Source organism: Sciurus carolinensis, unplaced genomic scaffold (assembly GCF_902686445.1).
Source record: "Sciurus carolinensis unplaced genomic scaffold, mSciCar1.2, whole genome shotgun sequence".
Lineage (NCBI taxonomy): Eukaryota > Metazoa > Chordata > Mammalia > Rodentia > Sciuridae > Sciurus > Sciurus carolinensis.
The window spans coordinates 1694528-1711149 of record NW_025920141.1 but is presented as its reverse complement, the minus strand read 5'-3'; the positions used below and the strand labels follow the sequence as shown (position 1 = coordinate 1711149).

General features: G+C 36.3%; 1 pseudogene; it reads right to left on the bottom strand.

Annotated features, from left to right (window-relative positions):
- Window positions 1-13952: 13952 nt before the first annotated feature.
- LOC124974255 (negative elongation factor A-like) lies at window positions 13953-15422 on the bottom strand (annotated as a pseudogene).
- Between the last annotated feature and the right edge of the window lie 1200 nt (window positions 15423-16622).

Here is a 16622-nt window from a genome sequence, read left to right as displayed (position 1 = left end):
GTGAGGCCGCCAAGCGAGGAGGTGCCCGCCAGCGCGCAGCAGAGGCGGGGCGAGTCGAGTCCCGCTTAAAGCAGCGGGCGGCACACCGCGGTCCCTAGGTCCAGCGCCATCACCGCCAGAAGGATGCACTCGGCGGAGCGCAGGGCCAGTGACGCGCACAGTTGGGCTGTGCAGCCGCCGCGGGGCCGGGCCACGCAGGTTGGTCAGTAGCGGGGACACCAGTTGGTGATGAAACCGGCGTCCACCAGGGCCAGGAGGCAGAGGAAGTAGTACATGGGCGTGTGAAGACGCGGGTCCCGCATGGCCAGCAGTAGCAGCACCCGAGTTGCCCATTAGAGTCAGGAGGTAGCAGAGGAGGACAAGGGCGAACAGGGAACAGGACCGGCTGCACCGAGGGCCAGTCTGTGAATCCCAACAGGAGGAAGCGCTCCTCTGCTGTGATTGACCTAAAGAAGGAAAACTCCAAGAATATTTGGAAGGACAATATAAAGGGTGGCACTATTCTTACAAGTAAAAGGATAACCCAGGAATGTGGGACTGCGGAAGAACTGAAAGCACACAATAGTATAGATAATAACTTACATATTGTAGTCCCATTTAATAGATCTGAACCCTTACTTTAGTTGCTGCATGCTAGTATTCTTTGTTTTTATATATTTACAGGGTCCTATGGGGGAGATAAAATGTCTATTTTATGGGTGAACAAATAGGGCCTCAGAAATGCTAATTAAGTTGTCCTAGGGTCTTAGCTAGTCAGTGGTCATGTGTGACTGTACTCAGGTCTGTCTGTTTCCAGATCAGTGCTATTTTCAGCTGCCTCCCTGGCTCTGGTTGTACTCCCAGGGGCCAAAGAAGAAATCTAATCTCTCTCCCACATCAGAGCCTTTCAGATTTATGAAGACAGATTTCATTCTGAGCCTCCTTTCCCCAATTTCCTGGAAAGTGTGTAGTACCTAAAAATTAGGGCAATAGCCCATGCTTGCCCCAACTAACAATTTATAGATCAGAATTATCACCTTCCTTGTTTTAGGTGCTTCACTTTTGTGGACCTGGGGCCAGAAGAATTTCTGAGCAGACAAAATCTGTTAGACCTCATAAATTCCCTTAACCTTGTTTGATTTGTGAACACATCAGATTTATTTCTTGTAAATACCTAAAGAAAAACAAAACTCAAATCCAATCAATTAGAAGCAGACAGCATATTTGTGTATCTAGGCTCTTTCTAATAGGACAGACCAAATAGTGCAAATATATAATTATAAGCAATCAAGTATTTTCTTTGATTTACTTCTCTGTTTGTTCTACTAAACTCTTCCTCTTGTGTTGCTGCTTTGACATTACTGAACTACTTCTGGACTGGAGCTGCCTGATTCATGAAGAGCTGTTTGTTGAAATAAACTTTAAAATAAAAAAAAAAAATAGAAAGGCAGTTAGGATGACTTAGCCAAGGACAGCCTAAATCCTAGCTGAGGATGATGGAAAGGAGTTTGCACATTTAATTCCTAAAATCTAGCAAAAATAAGAGTTTAAAGCTGAGGTATCTTAAAATGTCATTCTGACTTTAAATTGTACTTTTACTGAATTATTTTATGAACAAGAGAATTTGAAACTTAACAAGTAATTTATAAGCTGACACTCTCATCAAAATATCCCAAATGACTGTAGTACTATATAAACCCTTGCATGAAAAGTTCTCTCTTTTTAACCTTTTAGTTTATTCTAAACTTTAACTAGAGATCTACAGTTCAAAAAATGATAGAAAAATTAATAATGTGTGTTCTTTTTTTAATTTTCCCCTTTAGGAGATATTTCATTGAAAGAGTTCTTCACCTGCACACATGAGCACTTCGTCTGGTGCTTTTCCATCTCACTTCTTCCCCTTGTGTTTGGAGGAACTGGTGTTATTCTTTGGTGGGCATGGAAAAGAGAAAAGTGGCCTCTGTTACACATTCCCATGTCTCCCCTTTGGCTAGGCTTATGCTTAGCACAGTGAGAGCCAGTTTTACGCGCTCAGCTCAGGAAGAGTCAGGCTGCCTCATCTTTGCTCTCTCTCTACCCAAATACTCTTGCACCTCTTCTTTCTGGCCATTGTTAATTTATTTTCATCTAAAGAATCCATCAGTTCTTACATAACAATTCCATGTATGCAATTTTAAGTAAGCTTCCTTTTATTAATAATAAAACATTTTCATGTTGCATGCATTATGATGAATTTCACAATATTGGGGTAAAACAACTGAAACATATCTGTGATGCTAATATTTTTCTTAAGGGTAATACGATTAGTTACTCAGTGTTACTATGGAATTTATTAAGAAAATAAAACAAAACAGTGTATGCTAGCAGAACATTATCTTTTGTATATTTGAATATGGATGAAATGAAGTGAACATTTCTTAAAAAGACAAAAATGATAGCAATCTTTGGGGATAAACAAAGTATGAACTTTTGCTATAAGTGATAACAAATTTACATCATAATAATATGATAACTTCATCTTTTATAAGCTAGAGAATTTGAACACTGTGCAGTGTTGCTTTTTAATAATGAGTAAATATTCTGAATGCAGAGAGTTCATCTTCAGAGTAGTAGCTAAAGCCAAGTAAATTAACTGAAGGAAATGACAAAAATATATGAATAGACAGCATGTTTTCCATTAAGGAGAGGAGAAAAAGAATACTCACAGAAAAGTAATCACTATGAAACTTGCTGATGTATGCAGAAAAAATTGAAAGGAATGTTAATGAGTTAAATAGAAAAGAGAAAAATGGCAATAAGAAAAATATGTTGTTAAAATGTTAAACTTATAAACAAATTCAAATCCATAGATAGCATCTGTGGATCATCTGTTTCTTGAATCCATTCTAATGCACATCTTATTATTTCCACTAGATTGCAAATTACTTAAAAACAGAATATGTGTTGTGTTCATTTTAAAATTACAGACATCTCCTGTTAGAATGACTAAGCTGTAGTTAGAATTTCAGAAATATATTTGATGGACAAGAGAAATTTCATTGCATAACCAGTGTCTGCTTGGACTTCCAGAGCCCATGAAAGGCAGGGTCTAGGAATGTTTCCTGAATTGAGCCTCAGTTGTCACAAAGTCTTGTATAATTCAGAACATAGCTGAAGAAACTCTGGATAACTTCTGTTCCTCTATGTTCAAATCTCTTACTCTGAAAGCCCAATTATCTCATTCATATAGGAATACACATTCAAAACTTTAGCAAAAAGTTTTTTCTCTTAGCCATCCTGTACAAGAGCCTCCCAGATATTGGTGGTATTTAAGGAAGTAAATCTATTCACTTAATATGCGTTTTAATGACTTATGACATTCTTCCATTGGGAATATAAATATTTTGATAATTTGGGTTAATTTCTTAAAGTCTTGCTCTAGTATTGTGCCATAAGTTGTCATTACAGGAGATCAAGGTGGCTTCTACTTTTGACTAATGTTAAAACATGTTTCTTCCTGATTTTGACCCTCCATTTTCTTATTTCTATTATAATAATCTCAATTTTCTTATTAATATTAAACTAAGAAAACATGTCTTTCTGAAGATATCTTGGCAGGTTAGAACCTAGGCATGTCATCCTGAAGAGCTGGAAGGGTCATTTTGAAATATAAACACGTAGGATGTGTTACCCCAGTGCTCTAAGCTCTATGGGTGGGCACGAGTTTAACGTCAATTTTTACCAGTTGGCAAACACACATTGTCTAATCTCTGAGAAAATTATTAACAAAATTGGAATGTACCCAACATTGTTTTCCAGGGCTCATCCTGGAGAATCTTTAAACAACATTAGCTCAGTGCATCAAAACCCTCTCAGCTTTTGTTTCATCTGAGTTGAGATCAGATTCAGTTGTGGCCTCTATCACCTATTTCAATAGTATTGAGTAAAGTCTTCCTTGCCTGTTCAACTTTGTGTAGGGCAAATTTTGCTTTAAATTTGCTGTGAAATTACTACAAAATATATTATCTTTGGGTTTTTATTTAATTATATTTAATTTAGAATCCCCAATATTAGTCTTTACATACAATAATCTTTTTATAAGATGATAAAATTTATTTTGTATTTTTCAGAGGCAAAACTTCATATTGTTGTTATTGCTATAGTTAAGTAGACTTCATTTCAAACAATGGCTACAAGTATAAATTGCTAATATTTTGTAGAAAGCAACTTATTAATAGGTATTAAGGATTTTGACATACACATACATTTTCACCAAATAATTTAGTTTACACCAAAAGAATAATCAAATATTTATACAATTATTTATTAAAGTGGTCCTAGATACAAAACAATTAAATAACAGTTTAAATTATGTTGTACTTCAAAGACAAATATAAAACATCAAATAGCATTAGAGAAAAGTAATAGTGCATAGTACTGGTGCAGCCATATGTTGACAATGTCAAAGAAATTATCTAAGGGAAAAATGATTGCAAATCCTTAAGAAGAATGAAGCTATATTTGAGAGGTCAGTAACACAGACACAGAGGAATAAATAGCTTTGTGCATTAGGTAGCTATTTTCATAAGATGTCCCAATGACCCATCAAGTCTCGGGGAGAATTTTTGGAAATGTATTCCTCCTGCCAAACTAATATGGAGATATTGATGTACTTTCCTGGTTTAGAAGTTGGTAGATTCAATCAAGTTCCCTTTGGAAAGATCAATCTCAAAAATCTGAAAACAATTATAATTGAGTTAATGGAAAAGCTCCTCTTGTATTGCATCAGGGTGATTTTTTCTATTCTAGTCAGGATGTATAAGTACTACTCTTTTAAAATTTTTATATTATTTATTCTAATTAGTTATATGTGACAATAAAATGAATTTACATTTTCATAGATCACACATAAATAGAGTGTAATTTTTCTGATTATTACATCTTGCAGGATCACATTGGTCATGTAGTCATATGTGTACATTAAGAAATAATGTCTGTTTTAATCTACTGTCATTCCTTACCCTGTACCACTTCTCCTCAATTCACTACCCTCTATCTAATATAAAATAACTCTTTTCTTCCCTATCCCCAACAACCTTTATTGTGAATTAGCATTGTCATATTAGAGAAAACATTTGGACTTTTGTTTTTTGGGTTTGGCTTATTTCACTTAGCATTATATTCTCTAAATCCATCCATTTAACAGCAAATGTCAGAATTTTATTCTTCTTTAAAGCTGAGTAATATTCCATTTTATATATATATAATATATATATATATATATATCACATTTTCTTTATTGATTCATCTGTCGAAGGGTATCTAGGATGGTTACATAGTTTAGCTATTATGAATTGAGATGCTATAAACAATGATTTGGCTGTGTCACTGTAGTATGTTGATTTAAAGTCCTTTGGGTATAAACAAATGGATGAGATAACTAGGTCAAATGGTGGATCCATTCCAAATTTTCTCCATACTGCTTTCCATAATGGTTGCACCAAAGTGCATTCCCACCAGCAATGTGTAAGTGTACCTTTTACCTCACATCCTCGCCAACATTTATTATTGCTTGTATTCTTGATAATGACATTCTGAAAGGAGTGAGATGAAATCTGAGAGTAATTTTGATTTTCATTTATCTCATTGCTACAGAAGTTGAACATTATTTTCATATATTTGTTGATCAATTATATATCTTCTTCTGTGAAGTGTCTGTTCAATTCCTTAGGCCATTTATTGATTTTTTTTTTTTTTTTTGGTGTTAAGCTTTTAAAATTCTTTTTATATCCTAGAGTTTAAAGTGTTATCTGAGGTACTTGTGGTAAAGGTTTTCTCCCAAACTGTAAGCTCTCTCTTTACATTACTGATTGTTTCTGTTGCTGAGAAGTCTTTTAGTTTGATTCCATCCCATTTATTGATTCTTGATTTAACTGCTTGGGCTCTAGGGGAGATCAGGTCCTAGGCCAACATAGTGAAGATTTGGGCATATTTTATCTTCCAGTAGTCCCAGGGTCTCTGTTATAGTGCCTAAGTCTTTGATCCACAGTGTGTTGAGGTTCATGCAGGGTGAGAGATAAGGGTTTAATTTCATTTTGTTGCATGTGGTTTTCCATTTTTCCCAGGACCATTTGTTGAGTAGGCTATCTTTTCTCCAGTGAATGTTTTAGGCTACTTTCTGTAGCATGAAGTAACTGTACTTATGTTGGTTTGTCTTGTGTCTTCTATTCTGTAACACTGGTCTATGTGTCTGTTTTGCTGCCAACACCATGCTCTTTTTATTATTATTGCTCTGTGTAGTATTGTTTGAGGTCTGGTATTGCTATGCTTCCTGCTTCACTCTTCTTGCTAAGGATTTCTTTGACTATTCTGGATCTCTTATTTTTCCAAATGAATTTCATGTTTGCTTTTTCTAGTTCTATGAAGAATGTCATTGGAATTTTAATAAGAATTACATTAAATTTGTATGACACTTTTGGTACTATGGCTATTTCCAGAATAGTTTTTAATTATTTTCTGTATTTCAGTTGTATCTGAAGTGATAATTACTTTTTCATCGAGTATTTTACTTCTTTGGGTTTTCTCTCATTTTCTTTTTGTTAGTGTGGCTATCATTTATCAATTTGATTAATTTTTTTCAAAGAACCAATATTTTGTTATGTTAGTTTTTTCAGTTGTTTCTTTTGTTTCAATTTCATTGATTTCAGCTCTGATTTTAATTATTACCAGTTTCCTATTGTTTTTGGTATTGATTTTGTCTTCTTTTTCTAGGGCTTTGAGATGTAATGTTAGGTCATTTATTTTTTGACTTTTTTTCTTTTAATGAATGAGCTCAGTACAATGAACTTTCCTATTATTACTCCCTCCATAGTTTCCCAGAGATTTTGGTATGTTTTATCAGTATTCTGATTTACCTCAAGTATTTTTTCATCTCATCCTTGATTTCTTCTAGTATCCCTTTGTCATTCAGTGGTATATTATTTAGTCACCATATTTTAGAGTAGCTTCTATTTTTAAATTTATCATTGATTTCTAATTACAGTCCATTGTGATCTGATGGAATTCAGGGTATTAACTCCATTTTTTGTATTTACTAGAAGTTGCTTTGTAACATAAGATACGGTCTATTTTAGAGAAAGATCTATGTGCTGCCAAGAAAAAAGTGTACTCACTAGTCAATTGATGAAATACTTAATATATGTCTGTTAAGTCTAAATTACAATTGTATTATTTAGTTCTATAGTTTTTTTATTTAGCTTTTCTTGATACGATCTGTCTAGTAGTGAGAAAGGTGTGTTAAAATCACCAGTATTACTGTGCTGTGGTCTATGTGATTCTTGTAATTGAGAAGGGTTTGTTTGATGTACATAGAAGCTCCACAGTTTGGGACATAAGTATTTACAATTGTTAAGCATTGCTGCTCTATAATTAATTCCCTTCAGTAGAATGAAGTGACCTTCTTTGTCCGTTCTGATTAACTTTGGTTTGAAGTTCACTTTATTTGATGTGAGGAAGGAAATCCCTGTTGTGCAATCCATAAGAGTGATGATTTTTCACATTCTTTCACCATCAATCTGTGGGTGTCTTTGCCTATGAGGGAGTCTCTTAAAGACAGCATATTTGTGGGTCTTGTTTTTAATCTGATCTACAATTCTATATCTTTTGATTGATCAGCTTAGGCCATTAATATTCAAGTTTATTACTGAGATATGACTTGTATTCCCAGTTATTTTGGTTTATTTCTGGCTTTTAATTTGATTTAGATTCTTTTTTCACTATTCCTTTAGTGTAGTTCCTCCATTTGCTGGTTTCTACTTTTTTTTTCACTTCATCCTCATGGAATATTTTATTGAGATTGTTCTGTAGTACAGGATTTCTGATTGTGAATTTTTTTAACTCGCGTTTATTATGGAAGTCTTTATTTTATTTTCAATCTGAAACTTAATTTTTCTGGATATAAAATTCTTTGTTGGCATCCATTTTCCTTCAGAGCTTGAAATATGTTGTTCCATGACCTCTTTACTCTGAGGATCTAGGCTGAGTAATCACATGATGTCTGAATTGGTTTTCCCCTATACATAATTTGCTCTTTTTCTCTCACAGCCTTTAAGATTTTATACATACACTGTATTTTAGTCACTTTTATTATAATGTGTCTTGGTGTGGGTCTGATGCAGTTCTGTATATTTGGTGTCCTGGAAGCCTCCTGTATTTGATTTTCCATTTCATTGTTTAAGTCTGGGAAATTTTCTGATATTTTGCTTTGAAAAGATTGTTCATTCCTTTGGTTTGTACCTCTGCTCTGTCTTCTATCCCAAAAACTCTTAAATTTGTTCTTTCATGTTATCCCATAATTTTTGGAAGTTTTGTTCATGGATTCTTACCAACTTCTCTCCATGGTCAACTATAATTTCAGTATTATATATTTTGACTTCATTGTCTGATGTTCTGTCTTCCAAATAGTCTAATCTGTTGGTGATGCCTTCCACTGAATTTGTAATTTGATTTTTTAATTCCTTTATTTCTAGGATCCCTGCTTGGCTTTTTTCACAATCTCTAACTCTTTATCATTCACTTCATTTTCTCTTTGATTTCCCTCTTTATAGCATCCTTTACATCAGATTAACTATGTACATTCTAAACTATTTCTTGAACATTTCCTCTATTGTGTCATCAGTGACTTCTCTTATGGGGCATCTTGGTTTGTTTGTGGTATTTTGTTCTCTTGTTTTTTCATGTTTCTTCTGTGTTTTCTCATCAAGTTGTATGGATCTGATTCTACCCAGTAGATGTATATTGTCACTGAAGATTTTCAGTATCCCACCTTTAAGAGTGAGACCAATATCAACAACACCCAGTGCAAATAATGTACAGCCTCATATCTAGTAGCTCACAACAAGGTCTCCACTGCCCTCTTGTTATCAAGAGCAATGATGAGTTCAATCATTGTCACAATAAAAACAGAAAATTTGCCAGACAGATTTACGATCTCAAATAGTGAACAACAAAAGAACAGAAACAGTGCAGGACATGGGTTTCATGAGAGAGAAAGAGAGAAGTCAGAAGCAAAAATCCACAGGAGAAATGGAAGAGGAACCAACACAGATTGGTTGTTAGGTGAAGAAAAGATAGAAAGGGAATCTAGGAAGACAGACAAGTGAGAGGAAGAATACATATAAAGAGAAGAAAATAAGAATATAGAGCAGAACTACAAAACACCATGCATATATCACCATCTTCAACAAACTGATGCATAAGAAACACATGGAGACATCTGCAGCAGTGACCTACAAATTTCTTTTAACCATTTATCATTGCACTTAAAATTTCCTGCTAAATGCAGGCCTAAATATCATGAGTTAAAAATGTAAATTAAAATGAGAAAAAATCATTTATAGAAGAGGTGTTCAACATTACACCAGCCAATGACGTTGTGTCACTTAAATTTACACAATATGCACACTATTCCTAAGAATTACAGATATTAATGGAATCAAAGTTTATCTCTCATTCATCTGGTGCAAATCAGATTTCAAAGTATGAACTTATTTGCTGTGTTCTATTGGAAGCTGTTTCATCTGTAATAGCCACACCAGTGATGATTCCCACTGTGGAACTGAAATGATCATGAGTAAATATAATTACTTGACCTATTTAATAAACATTGTCTGGGGTTCTAAAACAGCACTTGGGTCTACAAATTACATAATGATGAATATGGCAGCACATACTCAGTGGTACCTTAAAGGTAGAAACTTTTCTAGAACACATAGAGCATCCTGAAATGCAGCAGAAAAGATATGGGTAAGGAAAAATGACAAATTGCTGCAAAAACTGAATACAAATCCATTTGTTCTTACTTATCCTCTCATGCATTGCTTTGATAATGCAATTTTGTTAGAAGTATTTTTTTTCTAAATCTTCGAAAGCTTAGATGCTCAAGCTGTTAGCCTGAGTTGCAAATGTCTTTTATTTCTTGTAAGAAATTAGTATTTTTTAAAACTTGAAGTGAAGTGCTCTAAATAAGTCTATAATTAGAAAATAAAACACTTACTGCACTTGGACTATGGTGATTGGCAGTAAATGATTTGTAAGATTTAATACACATAGAATTACCATAGAAAAGTAGTAAGAGGAAGACATTAAGCTGCACTTTTTATCATAACTTTAATTTGTATACTCTTAAGCATCATAAAATGATAAGAATTTTAGAAAGTGAATATGAAGATAATTATTCACTCATCTCATCTCATCTTTGAACAACTATGCTAACCCATTTAGTCATGATGGATAATGAAAATGCAATACTATTTACTTTTATCAAAATTTTACTATTTAATTTTATCAACACTTTATCAAAAGTGTTTAAGTCAAACTCAAAAAAAACAAAGACTGAATATTTTCTCTTATATGAGGAAGCAAATTCACAATAAGGGGGAGATAGGGAAGAATAGAGTTACTTTATATTAGGTAGAAGGAAGTGAATGGAGGGGAAGGGGTGATAGTAGAATGAAACAGACATTATTACCTCATGTACATGTATGACTGCATGACTGATGTGATCCTGCAATATGTATAATCATAAAAATGAGAGATTACACTGTACATATGTATGATCTATCAAATTGTATAAGTGCATTCTACCGTCATGTACAATTAATTAGAACGAACAAAAAAATTAAAATTCAGTCATAAAAATGTGTTTGTTCTGCAAAATTGCCAGATGGTAAGAACATATTTGGAATATCAGACTTTTGGTACAATAGTAATGAATGTTAGTCTTCTACTTCAAACCAATAAGATGTTAGAAAAGAAATATTCAATAATTTGAGGATCTTTTAATATTTTATCAAAATGTGGTAAAACATGGTACTAGTTACCAAAGACCAAGTATGACAGACAGGGTGACTACCTACTAGCAAACTCATTTGCTCACTGTTCAGCACATTAGAAATAGAAAATCAAACGTTCTGCCTGTGGCTAGCAGTTATACCTGACTCTGATGAATAGAAGAGCTATAGCAATTTTCAGCATGTGCCTAGCTCTGAGTTCCTCCATTTTGTAAAGCAGCACTTTGCCATGTTTTGAATATGAATTACTGTTTTGAATATGAATAACAAGGTAGAATGATTCTACACCTTGCTTGTACAATTAAACAACCATATTCTGTACAGCAGAACTATAAGTAGTAAACTGAAAAATTGATTGTGTTACTAAATTTAACCACCTTAAAGTTATTGAATTAAACCAGCAATATAGATGCATGGACTTATCAATAGGCCTGCTAGCTTATCAAATATACCAGAGCACCAAGGGAATCAGCCCCCTCAGCTGAGACCCATGAAAGTGGAAGCAACTCAGAACTGGACATGGCTGCACACTGACCCCATTTTCTGGTCACTCATCAACAGTCATGCTCAGGAAAATTGCCATAGCAACAAATCTCTGATTCTCTGTCCCTGGGAGTCAACTCAGAATGGTTTCTCCTGCACAGGACAATAAAACATGACTCCTCTGATTGACTCTTTAAGTTGATACTGTGAAACTGCTCACCATCAGAACTCTTGCCTTGACAGTCCTGAGGAACTTATTCCTTAAAACCCTTATCTAATAATCAACTACAGTGACTCTGAATTTATATATGCTTTATGCCTTTGCTGTTATCACAACATTCTGTGTATACACACACACACACACACACATATATATCTTTATGTGTGATGTGAGTGTTACATATATTAGAAATTTAAAAAGGAATGGAATAAAATAACTGTGATTGCCTTAGTCATGACACCAAAAGAATCACTAGCATTTTTGGTGAATTGCAATAGATGAAAATGATATAGCTTTGAGTTTATGATTATTCAATAGATCCCAACAACATGGAAAGAAACAATGAGGTTTGGTGAATGTTAGTAGGATAGCTCATTTATGACATGGCTGTAGATCTTTCCAAATGCTCTAGGGATAAATCAATCCTTGCCTCTTCTACTTTCTGGTGTTTGCCCTCAGTCCTTGGAATTCTCAGACTTGGTATTCTCTTTATGTCTTTACATGGTCTTTCCTTTGTGTATGTGTTTATGTCCAAATTTTCATCTTCCTTTTGGACACTGGTAATGGTTTGTGGCTTCCCTGTTTCAGGATGACTATATCTTTCCTTACTTATGAGCAAACACTCTATTTCTAAATAAAGCCAAATTCACAAGTTCCAGGTAGGCATGAATCTTTGGGAACTCCATCCAATCCTGTACAAACAGGAAAGGTTAAATATTCTGTTCAGTTCCCTAGTTTTGTGAATGTTTTTCAATAAGCAAAATTCCCCACTGAAATATTCACCTACATCTAAGATAGAACATTTCTACTGCACTAATGGAGGAATAAGAATACTGTTTCTGTGACCAGTGATACATACTTTAAGATTCCCATACAGGAGGAAGTCCACAACTACTTACCTCTGATGAAACATAAAAGAATTCAAAGCTATAGGTAAATGGTGGGTATCATTATATTTGGCTGAAAGCCTGAGATTTTAACTTCCTTTGTTATTGTGGAAAAATATTTCCTTTTATGGAATAAGTTAAAAATAATATCATGAAAAATCTGTTCTCTGAAAACACTGTCCAGAATTTTCTAAAACTCCATCTGTATTATTAATGCTATTTTAAGAGCTAGAAATCACAATGTGTCTTAAAAAGTCAAACTCATATAGAGAGTCAGTGGAGCCTAGAGAAAAAAATGTGGGTGTGAGGTAACAGACACAGCCCTTCTGAGAGAGACAGAGGGTGACTGCATAGTTGTGTGCCCTTGAAGTTGACACTGAAGGGGAGTATTTTTTGAAATTGGGTTCTTTCAACAGACTCAGTTTTAACAAATAGTATTTTTTAAAAAGTCACTAATAATAACTCACAAATGGCTCATATTAATAATATAATACATAAAGTGCCTAATATAGTGTTTTGTACTTTGATTGATGTCCAAGTATAAAGTTTTTTTAGATGAATTTAGTTATATACTTAATATTATGGAGTTGTGATTATAGCTCCAATAAGGTTTTTTAAATGGAACTTATTGTATATTCAATAATATTTTTGTAATAACAGTAATATTGTAGTTAGCCAAACATGAACAAATAAGTTGTTACTCAGTTACTGATATTTTGTACAAATCCTTAGTTTTAGGCATATATGGGCAAAAATTAACATTTGGTAAGATATTTTGTATTAAGAGAAATTAAAGAACAATAAATAATGTGGAACTGCAAATCCCATCCATTTGTTTGATTAGCAAAGGAAATAAAATTCTACATAGCAGAAAATATTTTTTTTAATTTTTTGTAGTTGTAGGTGGACAGGATGCCTTCATTTTTTTTATTTATTTAGTTTTCCTTCTTTAGAAAAGCTACACTTTAATCACTTAGTGTTACAATGAAAATAGGTACCTGAAGACCATCTTGAATATTCTCAGCTGTACAAAAGATATACAAAACTCCCAGGCAACAGCTGATGGTGGTGAGGCCTGCTGTCTCCCTCTCTGGCATTGTCAGGGCAGTCCCCTGCCTCCCAGCATCGCCAAGTACCACCTCTGATCCCTCAACCTTGTGGGGTGGAGCGTGTACTAGCAGGGGGACAAACCCTCACACTCGGTCAGTAGAATTTCTTTAAGAAAAAATTAAAAATTAAAAGTTTAACAGGCACTAAAACTGGGAAGTGATAACTCTTCTGGTTAACTTTAATATTCAAAACTCTAATACTGAATCCAAAAAAGTATCTTAAATCACAAAAATATAATCCATATTAAAATATAAAAATAAGCCCAAAACACTCCAGAGAAAAGATCTAAAACTTAAACAACCTGGGGCTCCACTGTGGGTGACTGGGCACAGGCAAGGACCTCACCCTGCCAGCATTTACCCCATGGCTGCTTAGCCAAGCCAGAAAGCCCTTGTCCCTGGGAGTTCTAATGCAGTCAGGGCCAGTGGAATACGCAGGTGGCCCTCAGGACACGTTGGTCATGGGCTTGTACTTCTTGAAGTGCATCCCCTGGCCTGTGGCGTAGTTCATCTCAAACATGGTGTCCACCAGCTTTGTGGTGCTGTCCTGGCCACCAGCCTTGGGCAGGTTCTCCGTGTGCTCACTCAGCTTGATCTGGATCATGTCCCCTTGGTCCTGGCATGGGTTCTCATGAAGGGCAACTTCTTAGGCTTCTGCTGGGCAGTGGCTGGGTCTGTGGGACCACCATGGTCACCAGGGGCATCTGAGGGGCTAGGGTGACAGCTGGGGGTGTGGTGGGCATCAGGGGCAACGTGGGTGCTGCAGGTGTGGGCACAGCAGGGCTCAGGCTGCTATTGTACATGGGTGCCCTCTGCTTAAACTGTGCTGGCAGTGTGGGACTCAGGGTGCTGGGCTCCACGGGTGGCCAGGTGGCTTGCAGGCTGGTTTCCCAGGAAGTTGGTGCTGGGGGAACCTCGGAGCTGGGGACATAGGAGGAGGCTGGAACCATGCTGGGTGTGAAGGGCAGGTAACTCGTGGAGGGCAGTTCAGACTCACTGTTCAGAAACCCAAGTTTCTGTGTGGACACCAGGCCAGCTGTGTAGTACGGGGTGGCGTTCTCCACCACGGTCTCCTCCTTGGCTGGCTTTTCCACCACTTCTGCTCCTCTTCGCCTCTCAGCCAGCACCGACCATATCCAGGTCATAGATGTCGAGCAGCTTCATGCCCCTTTCTTTCTGCAGTGGGGTCCTCAAAGGTGGGATGGGGTCCAGTTTCCTGCAGGGCTGAAGACACTGGGCGTGGTAGGGTTTCTGAAGGGTCCCTGCTATGGGATGCTTTTGAGCGGGGTTGTTGTGTTCATGTTGCGGAGCAGCCCCCGGCCCTTGGCATGAACGGCACCCCTGCGCTCCTCTTCAGCTGCTGTGCGGTCTCCATGGACTTCTGTAGCCGCTCCTCCCGCAGTGTGGCACTCTTGGGCTTCTGCTTTAACTGAAAATGCTTCGCGGGTGGAGTGAGGGGTTCAGCAAGGGTGGTCAGGGGGTTTTTATCCAGGCATTCCAGGGGCAGCATGGCAACACCTCACACTCGCCCACCTTTCCTCTAAGTTCTCCTAAAGTATCTCGAATGTTGGGGTTCTGTTCCTCAAGGTCAAGGTTAAGGGACCTCTTGTCAGGAAAGGACTTCAGAATGTCAGCAACCATGAGGGCCCAGGGGTAAGAGTGCAAGGTGGCAAGCTGGACGATCTCCATCAGGCCATCCTTCATCTCGTCCACTGTGCAGCTCGGGCGGCGCAGCGTCGGGAGCAGCAGCTTGAGCTTCATAGCCAAGGAGAGGCGGTGGAAGCAGAGGCGGATGTTGTCTATGACGGTGGTCATGAGCAGGGTCGCGATGCGGGGCGGTGCCCACAGCTCATACTGGGCGCTCAGCTTGTTGTGAAGCCACAGACCCAGTGTCGCTCTCCCGCATGGACGCCATCCTGGGGCCTTGTTTATTTTTCTGTGGTGCTAGGGATTGCTCCCAGTGCCTCACGTATGCTAGGCAAGCACTCTGCCACTGAGCCACAGCCACTGCCCAATATCGTAAATTTTAAATGAGTTTTTTCTCTACTAATAAAAATGTTAACCCTTTACAATTGTCATTTTAAATATATGACTCTTGCTAGAAAAGAGATGTCCTGAACTTACTAACTGTTAAAACAATAGGTTATATGTTTACAGTGCCATCAATTCACTGGATCAGAACCTCATTGCCTGAGCAAATTTTACCTATGATTTATATTAGACTTGGTATTCTGAACAACACTTATTACCCTATCAGACCTAATAGCTAAACAAACCTTGTTGCATCTGATCAGTACTTTTTGTAGATTGCAGACTTAGCCTCTCCATTTCTAAAACTCTGTGATTTGCACTTCTATAAGTTTACTCTTAAAATACAAATGACATGAACTCTCTCCATCATGTTTCTACCTTTCCAAATTGTTCTCTGCATTTCCCCCAGAAATAACTTTTTAAACTCCATATCTAATTACTAAAATGTTTACTTAAATTTATTCAAAGATTGCCTTTAAGGATCAGAAATAAATTCAAACTTTCTTAACTGTACTGCGATTTTAAAAAATCTTCATATATTGAAAATATTTATTTTTATTGATTGATCGATTTATACATCTGTGAAATGGTCACAACAATCAAGGTAATAAATGCCCATACTTCCAAACTCCTTTGTTATTATTTTCACTGTTTTGGGATTTTTTTTGGTGATAGAAACACTATCTAGTGGTATACTTTCTTTAAAAAATTGTTAAAGTGACTATATATTTTTGCTCACTGTTGGAATACTATAGTTCAGGAGATCTCCAGAACATATTCATCTTTCATAAGTATCTATTACACTGAACAGGTCTCCATCAATATGACACAACATTCACAGAAAGAAGGATAAAATCTCATGATCATCCTAAAAGATGTAGAAATAACATTTGAAAAACTTCAATACTATTGATGGATTAAAACATTCAGTGAATGAGGTATAAAAGTAATTTACCTAAACACAATAAAGGCCACATATGAAAACTCATAGTTAACCTCACGCTCAAAGGTGAAAAAATGAACACATCCCCTAGATGATCAGGAAAAAATAAGAATGCCCACTCTTACATCTTCCACTTTACAT